The 23752-nt window shown below is 44.9% G+C and overlaps 1 pseudogene; it reads left to right on the forward strand.

Annotated features, from left to right (window-relative positions):
* Window positions 1-23752, forward strand: part of LOC144256069 (autism susceptibility gene 2 protein-like) — a 51265-nt pseudogene that overhangs the window by 13760 nt on the left and 13753 nt on the right.

Here is a 23752-nt window from a genome sequence, read left to right on the forward strand (position 1 = left end):
GGTTCCACCTAGAGCACATCCCTGACAACACGGGGTGGGGAGACTCTTTCCATTCTTCCTCCTGTCTGCTCCAAAGAGCATTATATGAGCTCTATATCCCCATCCCCTCCAAATAAAACCAAGACCTACCAAAATGACACTTCCACAATCTCAAAACATGGAGGACACTAAATAGGTTTTCTGCCAAAAAATGATAAGGAAGTAAATAAATAAATAAGAGAAACCAGTATGAGACACTAACAGTTTATTGCTCACCACAATTGCTTTCACAAGAAAACACTCTAAGGTTTTTAAGTAGTGGTGAAGATGGTGTTCATAGGTAGCTCTGCATAGAGCTCAGGCCCCTAATTGAGATGCCCAGTGTGGCCATTGCTGTTTCATAAACACAAGGTTTGGAGTGTCCAATTTATTTTAAGAGTGTTTTTCTTCTTTCTATTTAGTTAAGTCTAGTGTGACATGCTGGCAACGTGAAAAAATGTTAATTGGTAGCTCTTACATTTGTAATGTAGTCGTTGTCCACTAAGTGAAAGATTGTTTAAATAGCTGAAATTTTCTAATATCATCATTGGGATATACTTAAAATTATATACACACATTTATTCTATCCAATCGCTCCATTTCCACATTCTCAGGCAATCAAGCTTCTTCTCCTGCTGTCCTTGTATATTAAATTCAAATCATCAAGAACTTATATAAATCAAACTACTTGATACTATTTTTAGTGTCTGACTTATTTCATTTAGTATAATTATTTTGATATGTGTCCATCTTTTGAGTGTTTTAGTAGTGTAATTCAGTCCTCACTTGTGAGGAGTCAATATTTTTTATCCAAAATTCTTCAAATAAGAATATCCAAAGATATTTGGATATTGTAACTTTATTTGAAGAGCGATCAAGAGAGAGGAATGTCTTGTGGATGGCATTCTAATTTTCAAAAATTTATAATTTGCTTATAGCTTTTATAAATGGTGTGAAGGTAATTTTATAAAATATTTTAGTACACCTGTGTTTTGACTGTGACCTATCATATAAGGTCTGATGTGAAACTTTCCACATGCAGCATCATGTCACCTCTCATAATAATTCAAATTTCTGAGCATTTATTTTATTTTTAGATTTGCAATGCTTATCTTTTACAACAGGGTGTATTATTTAACTTTCATGAGCATTTGGATCATTTCAAATTGATGTTGATTAGTGAAACCTACTGTATAATTTACATATAGCTCTGCATGAAATTATGATCTTATATTTTAGTTGTTCAATTTTTTGAAATATATGAGTCTTGTTTCATTTAAATTTTAAAATATATGTTCCATTTTTTTTGTTTTACTTTTAAATGCTCCAAGATGTATTTCATGAGCTCTTTAACCTGTACTGATATCTGTGTTCATATCTCAGTCTTGTTTGATGTTGTAAATCTTGGTCTCCCAATAATAATATAGATATGGGTGAAGTGACCATTGACCAGTGTGCTTCAATTAATTCTGCTGTGGGAAATTGCCTGTGGAATATCCACCTGAAATTGTGAATTCAGTAATCTTTTACATTTTAAGGCTTGTCTGGAAAAAATTTAACTCTTGCAATTACAGTTATTCATACTTAAAATTTGAATGAATCCTTTTTTTTAAACTTGGCAAATGTATTAAAATTTTGAAAAACTAAAATTCATATATTAGAGTATATGAAATCATAATTCTTAATATAAGCTAAAAATAATTTTAGCTTGATGAATTTGTCTAAAAAGTAATTATTAGTTTTGAATGCTGAGTCCCCTACATTAAAACAATTATAATTCCTACAGAAAATAATTCACAAGTCACAGAAATCTGAATGGTGATATTATTTTATAGTTCTGAAATGGGGATCACCATGAAGTATTTATCATTACTTTTGACTTAGGGATTGTCCCATGTCATTATGTGGTCAAAAGTCTGTAAAAAAATGGGACATATTTAGATTATTGATTAGAAGTGAGAAAACATGGCACATGCAAAAAAATAAATTGTCTTCAAAGAATCACTTGGATATCTGAATTATTTGACTGTTCTCATCCTTCTGTCTAGAGGGTGGTGGTCTTTCTTTTTACCAAAGATATCTTGTTCCTTACAGGACCACATCCAGCTCACCCATGGCATATGATTTTAAAATTTTTCTTTCATTCAATTTAAATTGTCACTAACATGTTATAATTTATGATGTGTCACAAAGAGGTATATAATATCAAGACTATATATCTGTGTGCATATCTATGAGGCTTGCAGGGAGCATAGCCCCATTCATTTTATAATTTTGTTGCAGTTTAGTTTTCTTTATCTAGGAAAAGTTTAGATAAGAAACATCTAAGTGACATCACAAGAAGCCCAATTAGATGGTCTACTAGTGGGATGCTGAGTAGAATTTATCTAGTTTGGACAGAAATTTGCAAGTGGCATAATTTTAATATAAAGCCTGTTTTTAGGTATCTGGTAGTTTGTGTGACATTGGAAAATAGAATGTATGTATCAACAAAATGATTTAAGAATATAAGTGGATTTGGTAGTTGTCATTTGCATGATATTTAGTTTACCATTAGGGGGAGGTCAGGGATTGATCCCAGGGACACTTAACCACTAGATCAACCCCCAAACTTGTTTGTTTGATGTTTGTTTATTTGTTTCTTTTAATTTTTAGAAATGGTTGTCACAAAGTTGCTTAGGATTTTGCTAAGAATCTAAGGGTGATTTTAAACTTATAATTCTCTTCCCTTGACCTCCCAAGTCAGTGGTATTACAGGCATGCATCTGGAACTTTACCAATTTTTTCAGGGTGGATAGTAGAGAGTGAACTCAAGGGCACTAAACCACTGAGTCACATTAGTAGTCCTATTTTTGTATTTTATTTAGGACAGGGTTTCACTGAGTTTCTTAGGGCCTTGCCATTGCAAGTGCTTGCTTTAAGCCTGTGATTCTTTTGTTTTAGCCTCCAAAGCCACTGAAATTACAGGCATGCACCACCATGCCCAGCCAGTTAACCAATTTTTTAAAACAAGAATTATCTTAGAAGTTTTCCTTCTAATATAGAATTAATTATTTATAAATTGATTTATACATAACCATCAAAAATTCACTAATTCTTAAGAAGAGTATAAAATTACAAAATAAATAGTTATTTTTTAAGCTAACAAAAAGAATATACACTGGTTGAAGTTTATCCTCTACTCTTGTAAGAAAAAGAATCATAATTCGGTTGGAATAACTGAAATTTTTCAGTGCTAGTGTAAGTGTAAATAAAACCTGTCCTGAAAAGTGTGTATTATTACATATTTGTTAATAAATCAATAGTCTCATTTTTTTGATTTGTGTTATGGAGTTGATTTTTTTAAATATACCTTTATTTTTTTATATACAGTTCTGAGAATCAAACCCAATTCCTCACACATGCTACATGAGTGCTATTCCTCTGAGCCACAACCACAGCCACTTCATGGAGTTTTTCATAAACAAGAAGTAAACCTAAAGTGTTGTTATCTGAGTAAAGATCAGTGATTTTTTAGCATTTATGTTTTAGTTTAGGTGGACACAACATCTTTATTTATTATTTTTATTATTATTATTATTATTATTATTATTATTGGAGCTGAACATCAAATTCAGTGCCTCACACTTGCTAGCTGAGTGCTCTTCCTCTGAGCCACAACCCCAGATCCAAGTATTTTTACCTTTGGCCTTCTGATTTTTGGTGTAAAGAATCTAAGAAACAATGAAGTCCAAATTTTCTCATTTTGTCAGCAGGAAAAGAGGGACTCAGAAAAATGACTAAATCATTTTAAGTTGCATAGTATATCAATGAAAGATAAAGTTCAAATAAATATAAATAATAGGACCTCAAATAAAGCAGCATTCTTTCTGCGTTTTGGTTATGTTTTCTTCCATTTGATTCTAACTGGAAGATGTGTCTTTAATCAGCATTTGACCATGTTTGTACATCTGAAGAAAGTACTTTCTAATCACTATGTATACAAATAATCATTTACATTAGACTTCAATGAAAAAATTCTATTTTATATGCACTTTTACAGAGGAGTATTGGTCACACTTTTTAATTTATTCTCATGTTTTATTGGTATCACTTTCAAAAATTTTCTTACAATTAGGTTGTTTAGATGCATGTGAGGCATCAATTTCATGGTCGTCTCTGAACCTTCTAAAACTATGTGCCAGATTTAGCTGGAAAGTTCTCAAAGATCAACTCTTCAAGTCAAAATGGATTTTCATTCTATGGCTTTTCTCATTTTTTTTCTTATCTTTCTTAGAAGATGCTTACTTTGCTCCAAAAGTTACTGCTGGTGCTACCTTAATTTAGAATTCATTATTTATCCAAATAAAAATTTCAGATTGGTTTAACTTTTTTATAGGTCATTTTTTTTCCTTCACATTTTAGATCCGTTTTAGCTATCTATTGAACACTTTCCAAATTCTTCATGAACTTGAACACCAAGAAGTCAAAATGAGAAACTGTGTATTAAGGACTATCTAGTTTAGGATCTTGGATCTGCTAACAATGGTGACAAAAAGTTAGAGGAAGCACACCTAAAACTGCTGAGTCTAGCAATGGACACCATTCGAGGTTAGCAGGCCCTTAATGTCAAAGAGAAAAGGGGGTAAAAATGTTGTGAAACTACTAGATGGGTAAGGCAGAAGGATCCACAAGTTCAAAGCCAGCCTCAGCAAAAGTGAGGCACTAAGCAACTCACTGAAAGCCTGTCTCTAAATAAAATGCAAATAAAAGCTGGGGATGTCATAACCCACTTGAATCAAAGTGTGAAATATGATATGTCAAGAACTATGTAATGTTTTGAACAACCAACAATAAAAATTTTTATTTATTTATTTATTTTTTTTTTTGGTGAACTCCTCAGGGCAGGGATCCTATTATCTCTTTTTTTATTGTTGGTAGTTCAAAACATTACACAGTTCTTAATATATCATATTTCACAGTTTGATTCAAGTGGGTTATGAACTCCCATTTTTACCCCATATACAGATTGGTGTACCACATCAGTTACACTTCCATTGATTTACATATTGCCATTCTAGTGTCTGATGTATTCTGCTGTCTATCCTATTCTCTACTATCCCCCCTCCCCTCCCCTCCTCTCCCCTCTTCTCTATCTACCCCCTCTACTGTAAATCATTTCTTCCACTTGTATTATTCTTTGGCATTTATACATAATGGAGTATTACTCTGCATTAAGAAATGACGAAATCATAGAATTTGGAGGGAAATGGATGGCATTGGAGCAGATTATGCTAAGTGAAGCTAGCCAATCCTTAAAAAACAAATGCCAAATGACTTCATTGATATAAGGGGAATAACTAAGGACAGGGTAGGGACGAAGAGCTAGAGAAGAAGATTAACATCAAACAGGGATGAGAGGTGGGAGGGAAAGGGAGAGAGAAGGGAAATTGCATGAAAATGGAAGTTGATCCTCAGGGTTATACAAAATAAAAATTTTTTAAAAAGCTGGGGATGTCATTCAAGGGTTGCTTCCCTTGAGTTCAATCCCCAAAATAATAATAATAATAATAATATTCAAAATAAACTAATCCCCAGTAATGGGCATTAATGTGTCAGTAGTTTCAAATGTTTATGCTTTGATGTCAAATAAAATTGCAAGCATGCTCTGGTAAATCTGAGATATAATAGTCATATTAAAATTATATCTATTCTTGTAATGTCCAGTATGTGTACAAAAATGTCTTATTAAATGACAGGCATATACTCTAAGGAAGGCAAGTGATTTTGCCATTTTTGCTAACATCATACTGTGTACTGACATTTAGATTGTATATTAATACAATGCTAGGCTACACATTGTAGCTATTGTTGTATATAATGTCCATCACCGATTAAAAGGTAAATATGCTACACAGTATTGTATGTTATAAACTTAGGGAGATCAGTGTGCACATCATAATGTTATAAATAAACAGATTTGTGAAACTAAGGAGAGAATCTTATTTTTTCTCTATTTTTTAGTTGTAGGTGGACACAATATCTATAAATATTTTTAATATGGTTCTAAGGATAAAACCCAGTGCTTCACATGTGCTAAGTGAGCACTCTACCATTGAGCCATAATCCCATTCCTAAAAAGAGAATCTTAAAAACACACACACACATACACACACTTTACATTTAGACAATGAAAAACAAAAATTTCAACTGATTAGGGGTAAAAAAAAATATCCATTGCTTCTAAAGAAAGCTTCTGGAGCTATGGGGTATCTGTATGAAAAAAAAGTGATCATAATATTGCTTAATACAACATAATAAATATTTCAGAGATAAAAAATATGTAACTATAAAACATTCAATAGTTACCGATAAAAAAGGAAGTTTTATTGTGAATTTGTTTGTACATGATCATAATATTTACTGCTTGAGAGGTTATGGCAAAACTAATTCCCCCAAAACAAATGCTGAATGTCTTCTTTGATATGAAGAGGCTGATTCATATTGGGGTAGGGGCGGGGAGCATTGAAGAAATAGACAGTCTAAAAAAGGCATAAAGGTGGGAGTGGAGGGCATATGGGTAGAAATAATGTTTGAATATGTTGGAGATTATTATTCAAAGTACATGTATGAAGACAAAAATTGATGTAAATATACTTTGCATATAATCAGAGATATAAAAAATGTGCCCTCTATGTGTAATAAGCATTGTAATGCATTCTGCTATCACATATAAATTTAAAAAAAAAACAATAATAACGAAAAAAAAAGACATTTCAAGAAGAGGATGAAAAACTTACCAAGACTCTGTCTCATATAACATTAAGACTGGGGTCTAGTTTTGAATAGTACAGCACCCTTTGTTTCAATCATAAGAACCACACAGCAATGTGGAACTTATTTCTTTTCAAAGTTGAACAAAACATAATATTACCAAATTAATAAATTGGGCATAAAAATTATCAATCAATGAAGTCATACCATTAAATGGTACAAAGTAACAGGTAATCAGCACAACTTCTGCAGGAAACTGGGATGAAAACTGAGGCTCAGTAAATGTTGGTAGCTTCCAAAAGCCACATAGTAAGTCTGTGTGGCAGAACTCATATTAGGCACTAAGCCTGCAAGTCTCCCAAGTTTGTGTGTGTGTGTCTGGGTGTGTGAATGTGTGTGTATGTGTGTGTATGAGTGTGTGTGCACTTGGCCATGAAATAGAAGCTGGGGAGGAAGGTGATAAGCAGTGAGGTATTTCTTCCCTGCAAGGCAAAGAATATTAAAGAAATAGACCTAGAGAAAGCTTATGCACTTGAGAGATACCAGCTCAAACACTAGCCTGCAGCCATCTAGACAGGTGTGCTGTGTATGTTCAACAGGATTTGTATTTTTGGAAAACTGGGTTTAAATTATATTTTTAAACACAAATAAAACCACTCCTTGTAGCCACAAGGGAAGTCTGAAGCATGATGAATGTCTGCAGCAAGTTTTCCTGTGCACCATGAGAAAATTTTAAGACTTGGAATTTGCCCTTGTTAGAACTTCTCAAAGAGAGGTAAGTGCAGACTGGGGAGATAGCTCATTTGGTAGAGTGCTTGCCTTGCCTGCAAAAGGCTCTTGGTTCAATCCCCAGCACCACATTAAAGAGAGTGGTTAATTTGCTCGGTGCAGAGAAAGCCAACTACAGGCTTAGAACCTCTGGCTTAGAAGAACCCAGATTCAATGGTGGATTTGCTTCATGGGGGTGCTCAGACCCAAGGTAAGCCTGCTGTCTTCCCAGTCACATTAGAGTTAAGCAAGAAGTGGGCCCCAGCTCTAGGGACAGCCCAGTGTCCTGAGCCAGCAGCTCTGGTTAAGAAACTAATAAAGACAGAGAATCTCCCACAGCTAGGCCTCTGGTGACAGACAATTATTCAATGTCTCTCTTTGTTTAATCAGATATTACTCCAAACCCTGTTGTCACCTTCAGGCTATTAAGCTTCACTCTCTGAGACATACATGTGTAGCTTTCATGCCTCTTATTAGGCTCTCCTCTGAGTCTTGCTGTGGTCAGAGGTCAGGGCTGAAAGCTGTTTTGCTTTCCAATTTCTAGTCAAAGAAGACAGGCTTGTCCAGACTTAAGATAGGGTTCAGATTTTGGGCAAAAGTACAACAGAATCAGGGGGAGTTCCTTTGTGAGTAGAAAAAAGGTAGGTGTTTCCTTTTCAAGAGGATAGTTGGCTAGACCTTGTGGTCTCTGAAGGGTTGGTCTGAATAAAGCCATATAGCAAGCCTCTGGTCCTGAGCTTCCAATACATGGCTCATATGTGCAGCAATGAGTTTTTTGGAGCTTAGAATCCAGATGGTACCACTGATTTAAATTTTCCCGTGCATCCTACCTGGATCTGTGGTGGGCTGAGAGGCTCAGAGGTGGGGGCCTTGTGGATGGCACCGTGCAGATGGGCTCGCCAGGCTCCTGCTCGCCCAGGAGTGCTGTGGAGAGGCACTTTGCGAGCAAGAAGCTGCTGGAGAGTGGTGCATATTGCCTTGGTCCCAAGCTGCATAGTGACCTCCAGCTGCTCTGCAGGCCACATGGAGTAGTGAGGCTGCCCAGCACCATGGAGCCATACAGGGCAGACAGTTGGGGGCCATGAAGGTCAGAATTTGCTGACACTGCCAAAGTCCTCTTTCTCCTTCTCCTTCTTTTCCTAAGAATCAAAGACTCCATGAAAGGAAAATCAACTCTTAGGTGTCCGATCTCAGCTTCCGTGGTACTCCCATGAGCTGACCAGGCAGATTGCAGGGGTTGGCAGGAGCCAGGTCCCATGGCCGAGCAGGCTGTGTGAACAGGCTGGGGAGGGTTGTGTCATCTGTCCTCAGGAGCACAGACAGGCTTATGTGCATGCTGTCAGGGCACACATGGCCAGGTAGGGCCCACTGCCCACGGTCAGTGGCTGAGAACAGTGCAGGGGCCACCCTGGGATACACGATTGCTTTTAGGGGGCTTGGTAAAGTTCTGACAGAGCCACTGCCTCCTGTGCACAATCCAGGTGGCCGCTGTGTGAACTTGTGGAACACAAACAACAAAGGAACTCGCGCTTCTTGTGGGGATGGGCCCTCTGTAGCTGAGATGAGCCCTGGGCACACAGGGCGCTGGGCTTGAGTGGCCCCCTGTCCTGAATGCCTGGAGTACCTCCCTCCTCCCTCCAGAGCAGGAGGACCTTCACTCCTTCCTTGTGGAACAACTGGTACCTTCCTTTTAATACCAGGACCCTGCTGGGTGGGTGCTCTTGAGGGGAAAGAAGTAGGTGCACGGTACTGCTGACAGCAGGGAGGCTTTATTTTAGAGGAATAAAATGGGTGTGTGGATGCAGGCTTGGGTAGTGAGGTAGTGAGCCTCAGTGACCACTTAACCCCTGGCCCATCATAGTGCCGCCTGCAGAGGGACAGCAGGGCCCAGCACCTGGGGCCCACTCAAAGTTCAGAAATCCTTGCATTTCTGGGCCCTCCAGAAATTGATTGTCTCAAAGGTGCCCAAAACCAGCTGAGAGGGAGCCAGGCCTGGCAGTGCAGGAAGGCGGGTGAGACAGCATGGGGAGAGGTCTTTGCTGTTGTTGGCTTCATGTTTGTCCTTGAGAAAATCAGCTTGGTGAGGCTCAGGTTTGGAAACAGGGGTGACGTGGAGCCAGTCCTTTGCCAGGCTGCTCTGTCACTACGCAATACTCTCAGCCCTGTGGATCGCAGACACAGCCATACAGAGGGTCGTGTGACGTTCATTGCATCAGCAGATGAGGTGATGTGGGCACATTACACCAAGGGGCCTCGCTGCCCCTCTGGCCTGATGTAGAAGTTGAGGGCACAGCTGGACAGTGGGGAAGGCATCAGATCTAAACCCCTCTCCATGAGCCTGACAGCTGCTGGAGGGAGGCTAGGAAAGGGGACGGTCAGGTGCCAAGATGGCTGTCTGTCTTAAGCAGACATCTCACTGTCATCCGCTTCAGTGCCTTAGTCCCACCTCTTGGAAAGTTCCCAGCCTAAGCACGGGGCTCCTCTCACTGCTGTCTCTAGTAAGGAAGGCATGTCCAGGAGGGTGCATCTGCAGCCTAGACACACACCTGAGGTAGCAGTCCTTCTGGTGCCTGTGCCTGCTATGGGCCTGCAGCTGGGCAGAGCAGCACTCCATAGCTGTGGAGCCCACATTGGTGTTTAGGCTGGCTGTGCCACTAACACATGGAGGGACTGGGGAGTGACCTGCCTGGAAGACCCAGCTGGGTGTTCCCTGAGCGGTGTTCCTGGTGCCCTCAGTGACTGCAGGTTCATCCTCCAAACCTGACCTCTCACCGGAGGTCTTTCCATACCTGTCACAAGATCAGCTGACGCTGACTGGGGCTGGTCCTGGGATGTGCAGACAGGAGTGCCCGGGCACTAACCAGATAGTAAAATAAGGATGGCAGCATCAGCTTTGCTCATCTGACTACTCCCCGAGCCACACAAGTACACACGGCTCTCCATCCCTGCTGCTCCAGGGCTCTCTGCTGGGTCTTTGTGCCCTCTGTCCTCAGAGCTCTAGGACAGGGCCCTCTCCTGGGTCTCCATGCCCTCTGTCCCCAGAGATCGAAGTCAAGGCCCTCTCCTGGGTCTCTGTGCCCTCTGGGAGGAAGTGACTTAATACTGGTTAGTCTCTTCCTGTGGAATGACAAGCAGGAGGATTGGGTGTGACCTTGACACAGCAGATTCTGACTTACTCATGGAGGCTCCCTTCCTACCCCACAGCAGACCCCTGCCTGCTGGGGTCCTTTCCCTGCCCCACCCACCCCCACACTGAAGACCGACTTCAGAAGAAACAAAATGCTTACCAGCTGGGTTCCCCCCCAGGGACTCTGCCCTCTGTGTGCCGTTGCTGTTGGTGGCCTCCAGCCTCCCATCAGGACTGTGATGGATGGGCCTGGGCATGCACGACAGCTGGCGCTGTTGGCTGTGGGTTTAGGAGGAACACACTTGAAACAAGTTGGAACACGTTGGCTGCAGTGGATGGCTTTTCCTGTAATCCCGCCAGATACCCCCACCCTGGGTCAATATGATGAGGCCGATGAGGATGCCTGGAGCCTCCCAGGTGACACAGAGGCCTCTGACCTTCAGGGTTTCCCAGTCCTCCCAACGGGCTGCTGGTGTTTTGCCAGATACACTGGCTATTTTCCCCCTTTTAGGATTTCGCTTTTAATAGGAACCCTGGAGGCCTTCAGAGGTTTGTGATGCCGACTTGAGGCCTGGCTCAGCCTCCCGGATGGTAATTAATGTTTACACAACATGACAAGCATGAAATGCAATCTCTTTGAGCCCTGCCAAGCTCCCATCATTCCCCTGATCTCCCACTCCTGCAGTGTTTGGAAATTAATTTGCCTTGAACAAACAGTAGGTTTTCCTCAATTTATTTGTACAGTTTCAGTGGCCGAGAAGCAGAGCTGCAAGACCAAGTGTCATCCTGCCATTCGTTCGAGTAATTGAATCTGCTAATGGAACAAACTGGTCTCTGTTTAATTATTTGAAGAAAAGAGGGAGAGGAGGAGGAAAATAAAGAGACACATATGTTCCAGAAGGTGGACACTCTCCCTGAAACATTGTGCATTGTGCATTGTGGAGTTCTGGAGATAGCAGAACCCTGAATGGAGGGATTCTAGCATTGTGAACATCAGCACAGCTTGGGTTAATAGGTGTACAAAATAGGCAGCATTTGCTTAAGAAGAGGTTACCTCTGAGGTGACAGACTAGACTAGCAACAGGATTTAAACCATTAGCCTTACTGGTAACTTGAAAGAACTGAATGTTGATTCACAGAAATTTGATGCTTCTGCATGGGCCTGGGGTTCTCAGTGCAGAACATTTGTTCTTTAACAATGTTCCCACTTAAGTTGAAGTCTGGAGGGGCTGGGGCTGGGGCTCAGTGGTAGAGCGCTTGCCTAGCACATATGAGGCCCTGGGTTTGATCCTTGATACCTGGTAAAAATAAAATAAGGGTTATTGTGTCCACCTATGATTAAAACATGTATTTTTTTAAAGATTTAAATTGAAGTCTGGATTACTTATTTGGCCACAATCTTCAGTCCTGTGTGGTGAGGTCTCGGAGGCTCTGTCATTTAAACAAGTAGAGAAGTTAATTAGAAGATAGAGTAATGACAAATAGCATGTATCCATTTCTTGGATATATGGAGCAGACATTCAGATAGGTAGAGATTGGGTGAGTGGATGGATGGTTGGATAGATGGGGAGTGGATGAGTGTGGTTAGGTGCATAGTTGGGTGAGTGGACAATGGATGGGTGGATGGATGGACAAGGGGATGGATGGGTGGATGGACTGATGGATGGATAGGTGGATGGATTGATGGATGGATGGGTGGATGGGTGATTGGATGGACGGGTGGGTGGATACTTTGCCTGATAGCTACTGGTTTTCTTAATATCTTTGAGGCTTATTCAGGTTTACTACAGTAATGACCTAGCAGGGACGTAGCCCTCTTACGACTTCACAGCCAAGTGTAAAGACAGGTAGGGGACACAGGTGTAGAGGCTATGCCTTGAGAGGCCTCTCTCGCTGCTGCTTCCTTCTGTTTCCTTCCTGTTCCAGTATACCCGCTGATTAGCGCCAGTGAGAAATGGTAAGGACAAGGGGGGAGCACGGTGCCATGTTCTGTCTTCATTTCTGAGAGGAAAATATTTATTTGGTCTCTTGATGTGGTTTTATTGCTTTGCTTTTTTGTTTTAATCCATGCAATAGTGGAGACAATTCTCTTGATAATGGTGGTGTATTATCCATGAACTCCACCATGGGTATCTTTTTTTTTTTTGATAGTAATAATATATGTTCATTACAGAAAATTTAGGGAGTTAAGAAAAGTACAGGTCCATGAGGTACAGTTGGTGGTCTCTTCGTGGATGTGGGATTTGGTTAACATTTCGGGTGTGTTTTTCCACTTCGCACGTTCGCGTGTGCATTTATAGAGATGGTTTTCAGTTCTGAGACCATATCCAGAACAAGAACAGTGTGCTGTATTTTTCTTGGCGGTCACTTTTGTCCAAGGTACCCCATGTCGTTCGTACTTCCTGGCAGTAGTTGGGGACACTGCGCCTCCACTATGTGCTGGATTGCAGTAGCGCTTCACCTGCCAGAATCCATGTCCATTGCCTTGGGAGGCAGTGACTATGCTTGTGCGTGGAGAAGTGTGTGGCTCATCATGGACGGACACACCACCAGGCCTCCCAGACCCAGAGCTTGTGGTGCACAGTGCCTGTGGTTACCATTTGGTCACACATGCTCCTGTCTCACTGGCTGGGATGACACACAGTTGATACACCCATCTGTACACATAATTCAAAATGTAAGTAAGTCCCTAATGAAATATAAAGGAGAAGTAAATGGAAGTCATTCATAACAACATAAATGCTTGCTCATGGTGGAGAAAGACATGTAAACGTGGCCGCTACAACCATGGGCACCTGGTGGTGGCAGTTAGTCCCCAGAAGCAGCCTTTTGTTGATGTCATGGTTTTTCCTAAGAGTGAACAACTTCTGGTGAAGTCCCAGATGTGGCAAAGTATAGCAGTTGCATTCCTGGAAAATTCAGTAAGTGTTGAAACCCTGCAAAAAAAATTACTTTGTGTTGATTTTTCATTTAACTCTTAGGAATGATTTGTTCATAGGCCAGTGTTGATTATTTAGTACTTAGTTTATTTTTATGGTTGGGTTTATTTTATTCAGTTTTAGTGATTTGTTTTTTCACAAAATTCATTTTATTTTCAAATTCATTAAAATTTTTCTCTGGGCACAGTGGCACATTCCTTTAGTAATCCCAGTAGCTCAGGAGGTTTAGGCAGGAGGATCCTAAGTTTAAAGTCAGCCTCAGAAAATCGAGGCACTAAGCAACTCAGTGAGACCCCGTCTCTAAATAAAATATGAAAAAAGGCTGGGGATATGGCTCAGCAGTTGAGTGCCCCTAAATTCAGTCCCTGATACCCTACCCCCCAATTTTTTTGCTTGTTTAAGTTATTTTTATACAATAAAGCAAAATGTCCCCCCACTATCCAGTTCCTAGCTATAATAATACAATTATACATAAATACACACACATTAATTTTTCCAGTTTCTACAAAGACAGCATGTGCTATACATGGTACACGAAGCATTTTTTTTAAGCTGCAAATTTTTCCATGGTATGAATCTACCAGTGATCTCAACTGGGGCATTTCCAAACTTACACCTTAAACCATGATGTTGTTTCATTGTATCTGAATTTCATTGTATCTAAATCCTTGTACACTCACCAAGTCAAGGGAACCCTATTTGTTCTTTTACTAAATGTTTCCAAATTGCCCTCCAGAGATTATGGGGTTTGCATTGTACTGGGGAGGTACAAAATAAGGTCCATTTCCTGGCCCGGTGATAACATCTCTATCTTCCCAGTACTTACAAGCCTGAGGCAGGAGGATTGCAAATTCAAGGCCAGCCTGGGCAATTTAACAAGAACTATCTCAAAATTTTGACATGGGGTGGGGGCTGTAGCTCAGTGGGAGAGTGCTTGCCTAGCATGCCCAAGGCCCTGGGTTCAATCCTCAGTACTGTGTGGGGGGGTGTCAGGGTCCAATTTCTCAGGGCACTTGTATCAAATCTGTATCAAAATCAAACACTTTATTTCTAATCCACCATTAGGTTTTTTAAAAATTTATTGAGTCAAGTTCATCAATCTATATTTTACATGCAGTAAATGCCCTTTTTACCATACACAATGGAGTATAACTTTTATTTGTATCTTTTATTATAAGCCATGATGTGTTATTCTTATAATTGCAAGAAGGGAGATTGCTTAACCCCAACCCCAAAATGTAATGAGTACAACATTTAAATAACACTCATCAATTTGAATATTTCTCCAACCCCAGCAAATCTCATTCTTTGGCAAATTCAAAGCACATAGTGCATGCAATATAAAATGATTTTAAATGTGTTCCTGCCAATTTTAGAGAAGCATAGTAAGACAAATTGTCAAGATGGAAAACCTTAAAGGGTAAGATCCATTTATTGAATAATTGAAAGAAAGAGGAAATGCACTACTGATTAGCCACAAAGATGCATGGTGCCTAATCTGTGCCTAAAGAAGCCTGTGTAAATGAGGATCCATAGAACTGTTTCAGCCACCAGCGTTCTTTCCAGCTCTCCACCTGTGGGTGCCCTGCCTACAGGTCACAGTACCAGAGCATTGGTGGGTTGATGGTGGCTTTCAGGTGTAGCTAAAGTATGGTGTTGCCATAATTCCCTGTAGCTTTCTTCGCCCTTTGCAGTGACTGGTTTACTTAAATATTTTAACTAAGTCAGGGATTTGCCATTATATGCTTTGTTTGGGGGCTTTTGCTTTCCAAGGACCACACAGTGTAGACTGGAGAACAGGCATTTGGTGGACAGAGTTAAGATCAGAACCCAAAACTTCTGATCTATCAAACAGCAAGGTGACCTCCAGCCAGCAAGTTCTCACTTCTCTGGGCTCATTCCATTTGACAACAGAGGGTTGGATTCCCCATGTGGTCCAAGGGTCAGCAGCATCACCTGTGAGATGGCAGGCAGTTCAGGAATTGGAGCCCCACCCAAAGCTGCTGGGCTGGAGTCTGTACCTTCATGAGACCCTCCCTGGGTGATTGGCACACCTGCTCAAGAGGGGGCCGAGCCGGGACAGCCTCCTGGCTGGTCTCCTTTTAAAGTTTTGTGCTCCTGGGTTCCTTTAGTGCTTCCCCAGAGCTGGCTGGGACAGACTGGTGTGGTTCTTTGGAGAGGCTCAGGCTTCCTATTTCCCTCCTTGCTCATCCAGGGCAGCAGCGACTGCCACGCTCTTGGTACCACACCTTACTCTCCAGGGGTGTTCAGGCTGGGATTAGACATGGGGCAACAGGAGAGGAGGCCACACCTGCAGGACACGTGCCTTCTGCAGACTTGGCGACATCGAGCTTGGTGGCTGTCCCTAGTATGTTCCTTACCAGCATAAGTGTATTTAAAGGGTGTCTTTTGGAAAGGAAGTCTTGTTGATGTGAGCAGATTTATTTCAACATTAATTTTTAGAGGAATTTGGATATAAACGTACCAAAATAGAGAATATTGATTGATTCTTCACCATCCTAGTCCAAGGAGAAGGGAGTAGTGCAGAAGTATGCAGATGGGTTCCTGCCAGTGCCGGGGCCTGTGCCCATCAATTGGCGTAGGTGAGGGAAGAGCCCCGGCACATGCCCAGCCCCTCTCAGTTGGCATGTACTCTCTGGATTTCCACATTCCTGAAGCTTTCTCTCCTCAACCAGACTAATACCCCTGTTTTTGTGAAAGAAAAATTCAGGAAATTTGTGAGAGATGACAGAAAAGGCATGGAGAGGGCAGGCCAGATCCTGGCTCCCACTTCTAAGATAAAGGCCCTGCAGGATCCCCTGCAGCCACTTCTCCCCGGCCTCACCAGGGAGCTTGGTCCAGTTCTGGGGACCCACAAAGTTTTGGCTTCATTGTAAGCAGAAATCTTCTATAAAGGTTCTCAAAACAGCACTGGGCAGAAATAAGATACCCAGAGGTCACCAGTGCAGTCATTTGTCCTCAGGCCTCACGAGATGTCCTGTCCCCTCGTACCTAGGCAGCACGTTGGCCTGAAGCTGGCCACGTCCACCATAGTCCCGGAGGTGCCTCGCTTATGAACCACGGCTTATTTTTGCTTTGGTGCATGATTCAGGCTTGAACTGCTTACCAAACGAATACCAAAGATGATGACTTTCTCTGATGCAAACTTTGTGTGTATACACAAGTGTGTAAGCAGGAACTGAGAGACCGTGTGAGTGGCACATGCTTTTCATGGTGGTGAGAGATGTGGAAGAGGAGGTTTGCAAAGGTACCCTCATTTCAGAAAGTATTGCAAGCTGTGCTTTTCCTGTTTCTGAACTGTAGTAAAGAAAGAATGCATCTTTTTTAGCACAAAAATGGAGTCGAGGTGATCTCCCCCTGCCAGATGCCTACAAAGAACTTACTCCAAATCGGGCTATGCCTTGATATGTAATTATTGGTCTTTCATTATTCTGTTTTGAGAATTTTATGGAATTTGGCTTCTGGGATAATCAACAATGACATCATAGTAGTTATGGCACTTAGGTCCTTTGACTTTAGGAGCGAAGCTTATTTTTTAAGTTTATACAGGAGCATCTATTTTCTATTCTTTCCCCACAATTGAAGAATTCTACTTAAATTTTACATCCAGTTAAGTCTCAGCATCCCGTGGTGCAGGGGCATTTCTGAAGGCCTGGTGAGTGTAGCTGTGGCACGCTTGATTTAAATTTGCGTTTGCATGTTTGAACTCAGATGTCCCTGGGCTGGCTGGGGCACATCAGGAGGCCTGACTTTTGCCTGGAAGTTTGGCACTTAGAGAACTTGTTGCTCTAAGAATGTCAAGTGAGCCTCCTCAGTCACAATGCAAAGGGGGAGGGGGAAAGGCCAATAAGAAACATCTGTTTGTTGTTAAGTAACATTTGCTTCATTCGCTATTGAAAACACTTCTCATTCAGGAACTGTATTTGTTTTTAAAGGGAAAAATCAACTTGTGGGCTATAATGTCCTAAGTGTGCTTCAGAAAGGCTTTGCAAAGACTGGGGACAGGGAACCCTGGTTTGCAGACCATCAGCTGTGGGATCCCCAGCCAGCGCACCCTTCTTCCCAGGAAGGGTGGTAGGTGGCTGTTGGCTGTGCCTGCAGGCTGGAGCTTGCTCCCCTGGTGCCATGCTCCTGTGTCATTCTGTGTCTTCTCTTTGCTCTCCCCCATACAGATTCGGAGTTAGGTGTTGGCGTGCTGCCCAAACATGACAGTCAGGATGCAGGGCCAATTGTCCCCAAGATATCAGGTCTAGAGAGAAGCCAGAAGAGCCAAGACTGTTGCAAAGAGCCTGCCTTTGAGCCTGTGGTGCTTAAGGACCCCTGCCCTCAGGTCCCGCAGCCGCTGCCCCAGCCCCAAGCGGAGCCCCAGCTCCGAGCACCTTCTCTGGACCCTGACTTGGTGCCACGCACGGAGGCCCCACCAACAGCCCTTTCTCCAAGTACGCAGCCCCCGCAGGCCCCCCCCCCGAGGCCCCACTGCAGCCCACCCCACAGCCTCAGGTGTAGAGGCCACCCAGGCCACCGTCCACCACTCAGCTGCTCCACCAGCACCTTCCTGCTGTGCAGGCCCACCCCTCATCCCAGGACCTGCCCCAGCCCCTGTCAGCCTACAGCAGCAGCCTGAGCCTCAACAGTTTAAAGTGAACTAACCTGCTCTCTGCCCGCCGGCCACCTTTGCTGGATGGTCAGAGAGTCTGGGTGAGGGCTTCCTAGGAGATGGGTGGCCTGATTGAGAACTGTCCTTGTTTTCTCTGGGAGGCGAGGAGATAGGGACAGGGGCTGTTGGGTGAAAGCCAGTTGGGTTGGCCGTTGACACTACACAGGAGTGAACCATCCAGGATCTCCTGGAGGACAGAGGTAGGAAGGAGAGGTGCTTACCCAAGAGGTGGCCAGGCCCATGCCATGCGCCTATAGTCCCAGCTCCTGAGGTGGGAGGGTGGCTTGAGCCCAGGAGCTGGAGACCATCCTAGGGCACATAGAAAGACCCCATCTCAAAAGATGAAAGAAGAAGAAGCGGTTGAAGGTGTGCGCCAGGGAGTGGAGACCAAGGTGCCTCTGAGGGCCCTGAAGGTGGAGACTCAGAGGAGAGAAGGGGTGTCGTGGGAGGGTTGTCTCCTCAGGCCCAGGAGACTGAGACCAGTGCTGGGTTGAGCTTTTTTCAGTGGGATTTGCTTCCTCATTTGTGAGTCAGAGAAGAAACCAGTGGGGAGAGCCAGGTCCTCCTGGTTGGTCTACCAGGGGCGGTCCAGGGTGACCCTGAGCCCTGTGGGCTCCTGAGACTTGAGCTTCTTATTGTTTTCCTTTTAGAAGCCTGGTGGGGTCAGGGACAGGTGAAGAACAGACCTAAGCAGGCAGGTTCCTCCCGGGGCTGGGCCAGCTCCTAACCCAGGGCCACTCCTGTGGCACAAGACCTGGCCCACCTCTTCCTGTGGTCCTGGGGTTATGGTAGCAGACAGGGGCGACCCACGTGGTGGCTCTGTTCCGTTTTGTTCCTTGGCTGCTTTGCAGGAAGTGTGGCGAGGAGGGTGGGGGCGGCAGGAGACAGAGCAGGGCAGGCCTAGCCACAGGAGCGAGGGGAGCTATCTCAGCAGAGAACTGCCTGGACAGCCCTGTGCGTGGCGCTGGGCAGTGGTCTCTGCCGGACTGTGTGGTGGGGAGAGAGAGGCCCAGGGCAGGGAGGGCAGTGGGGACGCAGATGCTCACCTGTTTCTCCCTTTGCTCCACAGCAGCAGCATCAGGAGCAGCACTCCGGCCAAGACTCAGCCTGCAGCCCGGCACCTCTCCCACCACCCCTCGGCCTCTCTGATCCCCCTCTCCCTGCCCAGCCACAGCCCCCTGCACAGCTTCACCCCCGCCCTCCAGGCCCCCGCTCACACGCATCACCTCAATATGTTTGCCCCGCCCACTGCTTTGCCTCCGCCACCACCGCTGACGTCAGGGAGTCTGCAGGTCCCCGGACACCCTGCCGGGAGCACTTACTCAGGTAGGTTGGTCGGGTGGGCGCCGGGACCTCACTGCTGTCCCTGCCGTCTCTCATCGCCAGGCCGGGCCCACTTAAACAACCATGCCCTGGGAGGGGGGTGTGGGAAAGGAGGCCTGAAGGGTGAGGCCCGGCAGGCACCCTGGCTCAGCAAAGCGGCCAGAGCCTGCCAGGCCCGCGCCTGCTTCTCTCCAGCATCTCAGGCCGCGTCCTGGGGCGTGGGCCTGGCCTGAGGGCTTCCACCTTCCTGGGAAGAAGAGATGCACTTTTATGATGATGCATCCCAGAATTTAGGGATGACCTGGTGGGAGATGGGGTCCTTCTCCCCTCACCTGTGTCGCGGGCCAGGGTCCCAGTACTGCTCTTCGTGGCCATGTGTCTGCCCTGAGGCCAGCAGGGGAGCCTGCTGCGTTCATGGCTGGCAGGCGTCCCCCCTGTTACCCCCACCTCCAAATGACCCAAGGTGGCCAGAGGGCCATCCCAGTCGTGTGGATGGGGAACTGACCTGCTGGGCTGTGCAGCTGGTCCCCAGGCTCAGGTGTTAGTTGAGAGCAGCCCCAGGCTATGGCGGGCCTGAGGTTGTCCCCTCTGTCCCAGGCCCCGGGGGATGGGTCTTCAGCCCTGCACCCTCCATGCTAAAGCACCCAGATGTCCCGATCGGAAGGAAAAGGTGCCGACATTTCCCTCTTCTTTTCCAGAGCAAGACATCTTGCTGCAGGAACTGAACACGTGTTTTCTGGCCTCTCAGAGCGCCGACCGAGGGGCCTCCCTGGGCCCCCCGCCCTACCTGCGGACCGGGTTCCACCAGCACCAGCACCAGCACCAGCACACGCACCAGCACACGCACCAGCACACCTTCACACCCTTCCCCCACGCCATCCCGCCCACCGCCATCATGCTGACGCCAACACCTCCCATGGTGCGTAACCCAGGCAGAAATGTGAGGATAAGTAGAGCCCACTCTCTTCTGTGTGCAGGAGGGTGGGGTTGGCGCTGGCGCTGGCGTGGGCCCTGAGGCTAGGCGGCCTTCGAGGGGCAGTGTCCTGCGCCTTGCCCAGGTGCCCGCTGCATGCATTTGCCAGTGCTGGGTCCACCTGCTAGTGGCCTTCCTTCTCTGGACACCTGGCATTGGGGCCGGACAGCAGTGTGAACCAGGTGCTGACGCACAGGTGCTCACAGCACCAGGAGGGAGGGGACAAGTGGAGGAACAACCACTGGGGCCAGCTGCCTGCCCTGTGTGGGGTGACATTCAGAGGCTGAGCCCTGAGCCTGGAGGTGTGTGGGCATTGCCATATACCCAGGGAACTGGGAACAGAAACAGATGGTCTCAGACAGGCTTCTTTAAATCTTTAAATGCCCTAGCAGAGTTCTACCTCAGTTGTCACTTATGTCCAGTGTTTATAGAAGGGCCTGGTTGAAACCCTGAAGAGGAGAGTCCATCAGGCCCCAGGAGAGCAGATGGGAATTCACGGAGGGTCCTCTCATCCACCTCTGCGCCTTCTCACCCACTGGCTCAACTTACTTTTCTTAACATATATTTTTAAAGTTTGTTCTACAAGTTTTATTTAGGGGAATATTAAAGATGAGGCCTTTTCACCATCCACCCCCCCCACACACACACACAAAGTCCTATAGCAAGTTCTGTGTCTTTTTTTCTGAAAGAACTGCATTTCTCAACAGTTATTTATTTGTTTAAATTCCTTTTTAGTTGTAGCTGGACATAATACCTTTAATTTATTTATTTGTTTTCTATGTGGTGCTGAGGATCAAACCCAGTGCCTCATATGTGCTAGGCGAGCCCACCACTGAGCCCTGGCCAACAGCCATGTGTTTAAGGGCCTAATGGTTTAAGAAAATATCATGCTGGCCTGTGTGAGCTGGTCCACCAGTGAGTCAATCTGAGGTCTTAACATCCTGGAGGAAGACAGGCATGAGGGCAGGGGTGATGAGTCCTCCTGATGGGTTCAGAAGACCCAGCCCAAGTGCTCTGTGTGGGTGGCATGGACTTCAGAGAACGGCAGATCTGCAGTTCTTCTGGCAAGGAGAAGACCAAGTGGAGGGACCCTGGGAGGCCAGGCCCCGTGCTCGGCTCTCTGGATGGATCTGGAGGTGCCTGTCCTCTCCAGTTTTGGTGTTCACTGTGTCAGCCTCTGAGCACAGAGTAGAAAGAGAGGAACCACCAGGCATCCAGGGCCCGAGACACCACGCCGCATGGGCAGACTGGACTCGGGGTTGCCAGAGGCTCAGGAGCTCACGTGGCTCCTATCCAGTGAGGTTGCAGGTTCTGGTGATGTCTCAGTGACACAGAAGCTGTAGGCTGCCTCCACTGAGCAGTGAACCAAAGGCAGATGAAGTAACTAGTTTTTGCTTTGATCCCTTTACAGTTTGACAAATACCCAACAAAAGTTGACCTCTTCTACCGGCACAGTGTGAGTTGCATTCCCTGCTACATGTTGAATGTGTCTGCTTTCCGTGCGTGCGCTCTCCCCTAGTCAGTACACGGCCAGCGGCCTTCCCGTCATCGTGCCAGTGTACCCGCTGCTGCTCATCCCTGTGGATGCTTGCTTTTGTGGCGTCTTGCTTTTGGTAAAGATGCAGTATCAACTTCAGAGTCAAAAGATCATAAGCACAGCCAGGACAGCCCCCTGGGAGCCAGAACCTGCCCTGCCTGGGGGTGTAAGCATTGCAGCCCTTGCTGCAGCAGAGCCCGAGGCCACAGGACCTCAGTCACAGGCGGAAAGCCAGCCACAGAGGGACCTCAGCCTGACTGTTCCCTCTGAACAAAGTCCCTCATTCTTTTGACTCCTAATTCTTCAAAAAGTACATTTTTATTTACTTGAGACTAAATACAGAACCCTTTTCCACATGGCTGATACTGTTCTCCTGAGTGTATTTTCATTTCACAATTAAAATATTGTTTAATTAAAGAAAGCCTTAACATTAAAACGAATGCACCTTTTCTCCTTAAGCTCAATTCTTCATTGCTTAAAAGATGCAGTTTTATGAAATCTTAAGTATACATTCCAGAACTTAAATTGGTACCAACCCGTTATATGATCATTGATGTAGAAGACAAGAGCTTCTCTATACAAAGACCTTGAATACTTGATTGTGATATTTTGATTATGGGGTGAATACTGCATCATTTTTATCTGAAAATTTGCAAGTTTATTTGCTCAATGGTTTTTCTTTTCTTTTCTTTTTAATTTGTAAGTGAATCCAGAATAAAGGAAAAGTCATAATTGCTTGTAGCCATGTTGATTCATCATTTACAGCTATTCCCATTTTGATTCTTAGATTGTGTTCTCATTTTGGTGGAAATGTTGCTCAGCAGATCAGCAAAGACTGAATTCATTCATACTTTAAATAGATAATTAGGCACTTTATTAGTCAAGAGCATAGCTGAGAAATCAAGACTAGGAAATATTAGAAATCAATTAAAAATCACTTACTCTGGAGCCACTCAGAAGTGACGTGAGGCCTCTTCAGTAAGGAAAGGTGCATATGAGGGCCTTGTACCCACCACGTGGGCCACCTGTGTTGCTCAGCACTGATGCAGAAAAAATATTCAGATGGACATTCAGGACCCAATAGGCCTGGGTCCCTCTTGGGACCTGCCCATGAGTGGTGCCACTTTGCCTTGCTCTGTGTCTTGCTGATTTAATGAGGGACCAGCTCACAGAATGGTTTCTGTGGAGCTCAGTGTGCCCAGGAGGTGGCTCAGGTTGGCAGCCTGAAGCCACGCTCCATGCTCCGTGGGCACACTCCACGGAGATGCCTAGGCTGGGGCTGGTGAGGCAGCCTAGGGGTCTGGACTTTGGAAAGTGTCCATGACCTCTGGTTCTCCAGCGGGGACAGTCTTCAGCTATATTTATTTTCTAGTGGTCAGCAGTGGGACAGAGCAAAGGAAGTGGGAAGAGCATTGGGTTTCAGTGTGAATGTGAAGGGAACTGCCCACCTGAACAAGTTTCTGGTGGAGGGTGTTGGTCACTCCACTTCCTTCCTACAGGGCCCTGGGGCGTCCTCACACGGCCAGTTACAGGGTGATATAGGAAGTGCTTAGTCCCTCTTGCCTTGGGATCAGGACGCTACAGGCGGACGGCAGAGGCCGTGCTCAAGAATCTAAAACCCAGTCTTGGACTTGAA

The sequence above is a fragment of the Urocitellus parryii genome, chromosome 7 (assembly GCF_045843805.1).
Source record: "Urocitellus parryii isolate mUroPar1 chromosome 7, mUroPar1.hap1, whole genome shotgun sequence".
NCBI lineage: Eukaryota > Metazoa > Chordata > Mammalia > Rodentia > Sciuridae > Urocitellus > Urocitellus parryii.